Source organism: Cnephaeus nilssonii (genome assembly GCF_951640355.1).
Source record: "Cnephaeus nilssonii genome assembly, chromosome: 1".
In the NCBI taxonomy this organism is placed as follows: domain Eukaryota; kingdom Metazoa; phylum Chordata; class Mammalia; order Chiroptera; family Vespertilionidae; genus Cnephaeus; species Cnephaeus nilssonii.
This window is the reverse complement of record NC_137072.1, coordinates 70,102,644-70,110,177: the sequence shown is the minus strand read 5'-3', so window position 1 is coordinate 70,110,177 and position 7,534 is coordinate 70,102,644. Positions and strand designations below refer to the sequence as shown.

Here is a 7,534-nt window from a genome sequence, read left to right as displayed (position 1 = left end):
CCTCTCTTTCTCCTAGTTTCTATTGGACACTATTGCTTGCAAAAACCACAGCTGATTAAAAATTGAACTTATTCAGCTGCAGAGGAGTCCGAGTGGAGACGCTAGGGGCAGGAGGAGGAGGAGGAGGGGGAGGAGGAGAGGGAGGGTGCGGAGGGCGGGGCACTCCACAGTTAAAGCTCCCGAGGCGAGCCGGTCTTTCTTACCTTCACTTAATTGTCATCGCAGATCACAGTGCACCCTGTTGTTTACGAGTCAAAGAACCTAGAGCGACGCTCTTTGGAGAAGGGCAGGGCCCGGCCCACCCGCTACCACCAGCTCTCCTTGCAGCAGCCTGACAAATAGCTCTCCGCCGCGTGGGACCGGAGCGCGCGCCGGCCGGGCTGCCAGCGCCGCGGCAGGAACCGGTTCTCAGGTTCTGGCCGCGTGTACTTCCCCGTCCATCAGGGGCTGCTGTCAGGCGTGCGGGCCGCGATTGGCTGGGAGGAGGGCAGTCATCCGACCTGCCTTTTGTACTTGGCTAATCAGGGCAGCCGTTGGATTGCAGGTTGGGAGCGGAGGTGCCCGGTGGTGTCAGACACCTGTGTCTTCTTAGCTCTCCCCTTCCTGGCGCTGGCTCCCGCGGATCCTTTCCCGGCTGGAACTGGGCCTGGACGCCACCTCTCCCAAGCCACTGAGCCCCCCTCGGCGGGCCAGCTTGGCCCCGGGTCCCCCTGCACAGGGATGTCCAACAGACATCTGAGGACAATGGACATGCTAGCTTAGACGTCCTTAAGGTAAGTCCATTTTACACCAGATATTCCTCAACATTATAGTCCACATTGATCTTGACAGAAAGGCCGGTATGGAGGAGGTAAACTAAAGAGAGGCGGGGAAGTAGGCTGTTGCGATGAAATCATGAAGTTATTCGCTGTCAGAGGTGCTTGCAAAATGATCCCAAGGCAGAATCCGTGAAGATGTGAATTTGGACGAGGGTACTGGACAAATGACTGTAACCCTTGCAGGCCATTGACACCTCATTGTGTACTCCTTCCTATTTGACCAGGAGCTCGAGTGAAGGTAGAATAAAGTAACTTTTTAATTAGGGCCAGCACATACACTATGTGTGGTTGGTATAATAGAAAGTGAGGCCGAACATTCTAGCTCCTTCCAAGCATGCCACCCCAGCATTGCTAGTCTCATTCTAATTACCACTTATTTTTAAAGCTTCCTTTAACTTTTTCTCTTGTAATATGAAAGCAGTTTTCCTTGTTAAGGTTTGCTCAACATCAGGGAATTTGTTCAACATCGGGGAATTAGTAAATTAGTAGGGGGTTTGATTGTCTTGCTTCACTCCACTCATCCTTATGTTCAAGAGAGAGTCAGATTCTAAATGCTAGCACCCAAATGTGAGCAACAAATCCTTAGGATTATTAAGCCATGATTCTGATTGAACCTAAGCTCTGCTCTGATTTCATTTTACTTGTAAGTTGATAGACAAATACATCAAGGACCCTCCTGTCTTCCCCCTTGGATTGCTGTCAGCATATTTGTCACTCTAGGATTTAGTCATCCAAGGTTGGTAAAAAGACTAGTGCTTAACAGGCCTGCCTGTTTTGCCCTGAGAGGGAGGAAGTCATTTTCCTTTAGATTTTTTTTTTTTAATGAAAACTTGCTGTAAATGAATAAAGATCTATTTGTAAATCCAAAGAGGTTCCGAGACTACTTTTCCCACCTTATTAATTCCGAAGCTGTAAACACCTTCATGAAACAAGGGTGTTCTCTAATTCTGAATGGCCTGTTCAAGTAGCAAGCAGTAACAGAGAGACCAAATGGAGTTGGCGAAAAGGGGAGATAAGCATTCATGAACCGTTCACTTGAAATCTATGTTAATCATCCTGAAATGTGTGTTTTTCTTCCAATGTTCATAGCCAATTGGAAATTTCCATCTTTCTCCTCTAACTCATCTTTGTAAAAACATTTTTCTATAATAAGATCAACATGTCAGTAATGCTAAAAATGGCTGCTTTGATGAATAAAAGCATCAGAAATGACATTCCCCATGGGGTGAAATGGGATCATCACACAAGTCTACAGCAATCATTTTAAATATAATGTGCGTGCAGATAGGGCAGATGGTTGGTGGTAAATGAAAAATTAGATTGGTTGGTAGGTAGATACTAAGTGAATTTATAAATATTGAGAGAGTTGAAGGAGAAATGGACTTTGGAAAGCTAAATAAATGTATGTTTAGCATTGACTTACATTTCAAAATTCTACCTTCGCTTATGAATTACACCTAGAGAGTATATAAATCAAAGATGATTTCCTGGATTAAGGGTAAGTCATTTTCGTATGGGGAAGGATAAATACCCCCTCAGCCCTAATCACTATCTCAAAAAAAAAGCCAAAATACACTATCCACAAAAAACAACTCTGTGTCCTGAAGAGGTACAGAAAGGAAGGGAGAGCTAGTTGAAAAGCCTCTATAGCTAGTTAAAAAGAAAATAAAGTCACCAAAAACCCCACGTTTTGAATTGAGTATAGAAAGCCCTTGTGCATAGCTGCAGAGTACCAGGGACCCCCAACTATGTAATTTAACACAAGTGTTAACTAAAATACATTATTTCATCCCAAGAACAGTATCATTAGAGAGTTAGATTGGGGCAAGGGATTAATTATCTTAAATTCATTTTTCCCCAGTGACAATTTTTAAAAGTCTCCTGTCTGGAGCTGTGGAATGTCTGCCGGGCTCTCAGCTGCTGCGCGGTGAGGGTCCCTCACAATAGCGCCCCCTGGGCCTCCCCCTCCCAGACACGCACTGTGTCCCATTGGCTCTGTCTGAAAGGGTCAGTTGTGCAAACAGAAGCTGCATACGTCAGACCTCCCTCCCAGCAGCTCCCTCTCTAGGCTTCCCCTCCTCAAAAACAGCCTGAGATCTCAGCCTTTGCTTTGACTTTTCAGAGCTGGGCAGCCTGTGAGCTAAAGGCTGAATGAACAGCTGGGCAAAACCTCCCTTTGCTCGATGTGCAAAGGACAAGCTAGCTGGGTCCCTTAGCCCTAGACACATGGGCAAAGAAACAGTTTCCTCATCTCCACTTCTCTATAGATGGCTTCATTAAAATGTCAGTGTTACATATGCATAACCCATGGACACAGACAATAGGGTGCTGAAGGCCTGGGCTGGGGGGGTGGTCACTAGGGAGGAAAGGGACAAATGTAATAGTTTCAACAATAAAGAATTTTTTTTTTTTAAATGTCACTGGTTAATACAAAAAAAGCAGCACTCTTTGTTTGGCCAAACCTCTCAAAGGCTTTTTTTTTTTTTTTTTACGAAAAACTTCCAGCAATTCCAATGTTCACATCTCAGGACAAACAGATGACTTTGAAAGGCAGGAACCTAAGCAGTCTCGACTCATTTGGCCTCTTAGTTGGACAGATTAGATAAAAAAAATGAGCGTCAGCTGATGGCGGCGGTGCGGTGTTGTGGCATATCGTCTGATATCACTGGGAGAAAAGCTCTTAGGGAATCTTCGTGAACTGAAACTGGCCGGCTTGCTCTGACGTCCTGTCAAGTGATCCAGTGAGCCCTGGCGTCAGACACTTAAGTAGGACTTTGCTTGTACACTCCAGGCCGGGTTTAAAGCCACAACCTGGAGGTGGAATTTAAATGAGCCCCACCCTGAGCAGCTATGGCTGTTTAGAATTACTTGGTTTTTTCCAAGTACCAGCGCTGCTTGGTGGCCGAGGAAAGCTACCAGTAGACCCTTCCCACCCAAAACAGTGGTCAGCATTCCGGACCAGCCCTCCAGGGGCGGTGGGCCCAGCAATCAGCGCCGGGGGTGCGGGTCTCCAAGTTCCTTTCTTATCTCTTCCCTGGGAGCAGCGAAGGCCCTCCCAGATCCGATATTTATACAGTAATTTCCCAGTTGTTCATTAATCATGGCTCATTCATTCCTCTATCCCCGTGGTCAGCAAACTGCGGCTCTCAAGCCACATGCAGCTCTTTGGCCCCTTGAGTGTGGCTCTTCCACAAAATACCACGGCCTGGGCGAGTCTATTTTGAAGAAGTGGCATTAGAAGAAGTTTAAGTTTAAATAATTTGGCTCTCAAAAGAAATTTCAATTGTTGTCCTGTTGATATTTGGCTCTGTTGACTGATGAGTTTGCCGACCACTGCTCTATCCGATACTTGGAGGTCAATGTCATTGTCCCAGTTTGGAAGACAGAGAAAGGCGATGAAATGGAAAGATTTGTCCAGCAGCACCAAGAAGTTAGCGAGAAAGTAGACACTCGAATGCTATGCATTTCCCTTTCTCTTTATGTCTTTTTCTCAAAAGAAAAATCCGGAATCCTTCGAACCTCTCCCTCAGCAATTCTGTCTGGGCACTAAAAATGCTACCGTCCAAAAAAATGTGCTGCTCACTTCACGGGATCGCTCTGTGACTGGGAGGGGCTCAGAGGCTTACAAACAATGGAATGGATTAGGTGTGGTGTGCATTTATGAGTGTATGTGCATATGTGTGTATTTGTGCACATGTATGTGTGCCTGCATACACATGTGTGCCCAGCAGCTCTTCTGAACAGCTCGAAAACCCCAGAGGTGTGGGGTAAAAGTTTGTCTGAAGCCTAAACGGAGAAGGACAGCGACCTCTCTGCTGTGGACTTTTCCTAGAGAGGCCTGATCACTCATTTATAACAAATTTCAGCTCGGCCACTTGACAAGGGAGGCCGGCCCAGGAGCTGCGGGTGAGCTAGTCAGAAGGCGGCAGGCCCGACTTGCCCCCGAAGGTATTTCAGGAATGTTAATGGTATGCCTGAGTGGAGGGCTTCAGAGCCCAGAGCTGGGGCTGAGCACTGTTCTGTGGCCATCTGTTGAGGCCCAGGAAGTCTCATAGCAACAGCTTCTCAAGAATGGTGCTTTTTAAAAATTTTAATTAAAAATAACTAACAAAAAACCCCACACACAAAAACTGCTCCAGTGCCCAAGAAGAATCAGGACAGCATTCAGATTCTTTCTGCAGAGTGATGAGCTTTTAAGGAAGAAAAGCCCCCGTTATCTTTCATTCCCATTCTTTAAAAGAGCAATTTGTACTTGGTTTTGAGGTCTTAATTTCCCCTCCCCAGGGGTAGAATTTTTTTTTTTTAAGGTGAAAACAAGTTTCTAACCCGTGGAGAAATAATTGACAAAAATATGGTTAAGAAAAAAACGGCCAGGGTTTTGAGATTCCCTGGTATTCGTTGCTCTTAGCAATGCTGTCAGCAGCTGCATGATGTGAGCTTTAAGCCCAGCTGTTTAGTTAGTGAAATGAACTTCAGACAAAGGCATTGATTTCACTGTCATGATGTAGGTACACCAATGTGAATCTCTTGGATCTATGTAATGGTTGACCTTAGAAAAAGAGGGAAGGGAAGTGATATTGGTAGTTTTAAATGTTTTAAGTTAGCCATGAACAACAGTTGCCTTAGTTCCTCAGGATACGAGCCCCTGTAAAATCATGGACCCCTGAAGCCTGGCTGGCAGCTGTGTGTACAGGAACAGGCCCGATAGCCCAACAAAATAAGTATATTCTGTTCTGAATTCTACTCCTCACTGGGCTATTTTAGGAAGGTACACAACCTCTGAGAGAAGTTCCTCATCTGCAAATTGGATGTCTGCATTGTTAGGAAGGTTAAATATAATCACATAAAAGGAACTCTGGGAAATGCCCTTTGAATCTGAATGACATCTATAAAGGAGTGTTATATGCTGTCATTCTTGCCATTGTCCAACCCTGGGAAAATATTTTCATGAGAACTTTTATATTCTCTTCATATTTTCACTTGACATTTTTTCATTAAAATTCCCCAGTAGAGTCACAAAATAATCCAAGTGATTTTGCATACACATATATACTTATTTAACATAGTACACATGTGGACTAATTCTTTATACTCTTGATTATTAGTGTGTGTTTCTATTCATGAAGTATGATTCAGATTTAATGTATTGCCCCTAATGGTCAAGGGTTATGCCACTACCCCTCAGGAAAAGGATATGTACCCCAAAGTTTGATTTCTTGAATGTGGGTTCCTAATGGAGTCTGTCTTTCTACAAAAAGCGTGACCACTTACCCTCTCTGTACCTATTGCTTCATGTACAAAATTTAACAAATATTTATGGAGTGCCTATCATGTGCCAGCTGTGTTTCTAGGTCATGAACAAAAGTAGACTAAAATCTTTGCATACATTCTGGTCAAGGGAGACAAATAACAAGACCCCAAATAGGTCAATCATGTTGAAGGTTATATCTTATCCATTTCTTTAGCAACACTACCTAGGATTCAATGGTAGAATGATGTGATCACACAGAAGAGTTTTGTTCTGATCAAAGCTGATTCCTCTTATAAGAATTAAACTCCCAGTCTTGGCTTCTTAAGTATTCAATTGTATCACCTAGGAAGGTCCCCCATTCTATGTCTTCACACATAGAGAGGGAAAAACTTAGTTTTTAAAAACTGGCCTTGTTTAAACTAAACCAGTTTCTATTGTGAAAGTGCTAAGTCCATACTCTCTAGGGACAGGTGTATTTTGATACATTTGGTTTAAATTTCAGCTACAAAAGTTCTGTTGAATTCCATGGAACTCACATGATATCGCAATGCACTCATGTTTGAGTTTTGATGTTGATACCCTTCTCTAAGCCACGGGAGCCCAGGTGGGGAGGAGCCTATTGCAGATGAAACAAAACAAGGAATCAATATCTTTTCCTTCTCTCCGGAGCCCAGAAGCAAGATTGGTTTCCCAGGGCACTTCAAGGACCTCCTGTCACAATGATCTGGACACCCTTCTGAGCGTCTAGATTCTATTGATCTCCTGCTTTCAACTTGAAGGGTTTGGGTCATAACTCATGTCAAGTGATGACTAGCTCAGAAACTAGAAGAGAGGGAATCTTTTTCTCCATGCATTTGAAGACTATCATTTAGAATTTGGGTTATCCTTGCTCCAGAACCAATGAAAGTGGCTTGGGAATAAAATTAAATAAAAAAAAGAAGGAAGTACCTGATGATCGCTAGAGATGATCCTTAAAGGAAAAGGCTCTCTAAAAACATACATCCTCATAGATAGAGGCAAAGAAGCATCGAACAGACTGTCAAACTACAGCGGGAAGGTAGGGGAGGGTTGGGGGCGGGAGGGGGGGGTAAGCGATCAACCGAAGGACTTGTATGCGTGCAACAGACGCAAGACACTGGGGGAGGGGGGAGAGGGCAAGTGCCTGGGGGTAGGGAAGGCCAGGGGGAGGTCAATGGGGGGAAAAAAAGGAGACATATGTACTACTATAAACAATAAAATAAAATTAAAAAATAAAGTAATTATCCATAAATAAAATAAAAACATACACCCTTATCAATGGAAATGTTCCATTAGAGGCTGGGTAACCAATGGTCAGAGAGGTTATCAATCATTTTGATTAACTTAATAGCTTAACTTCGAAGATTTCTTCCAAATTTGTGGTTGTGCTTTCTTCCAAGATCTGCTTATTGAAAACTAAATTCTGGCCTTCCCGGTGTGGCTCAGT

General features: G+C 43.9%; 1 protein-coding gene across 6 annotated transcripts in view; it reads left to right on the top strand.

Annotated features, from left to right (window-relative positions):
* The first annotated feature begins 226 nt into the window (after nt 1–226).
* Nucleotides 227–7,534, top strand: part of SHROOM3 (shroom family member 3) — a 159,760-nt gene continuing 152,452 nt past the window's right edge. For all 6 annotated transcript variants that reach the window (XM_079769569.1, XM_079769564.1, XM_079769565.1 and 3 more), the window contains exon 1: nt 227–773. The gene's annotated coding sequence lies outside the window, so the exon portion shown is untranslated. The remainder of the gene's footprint in view (nt 774–7,534) is intronic.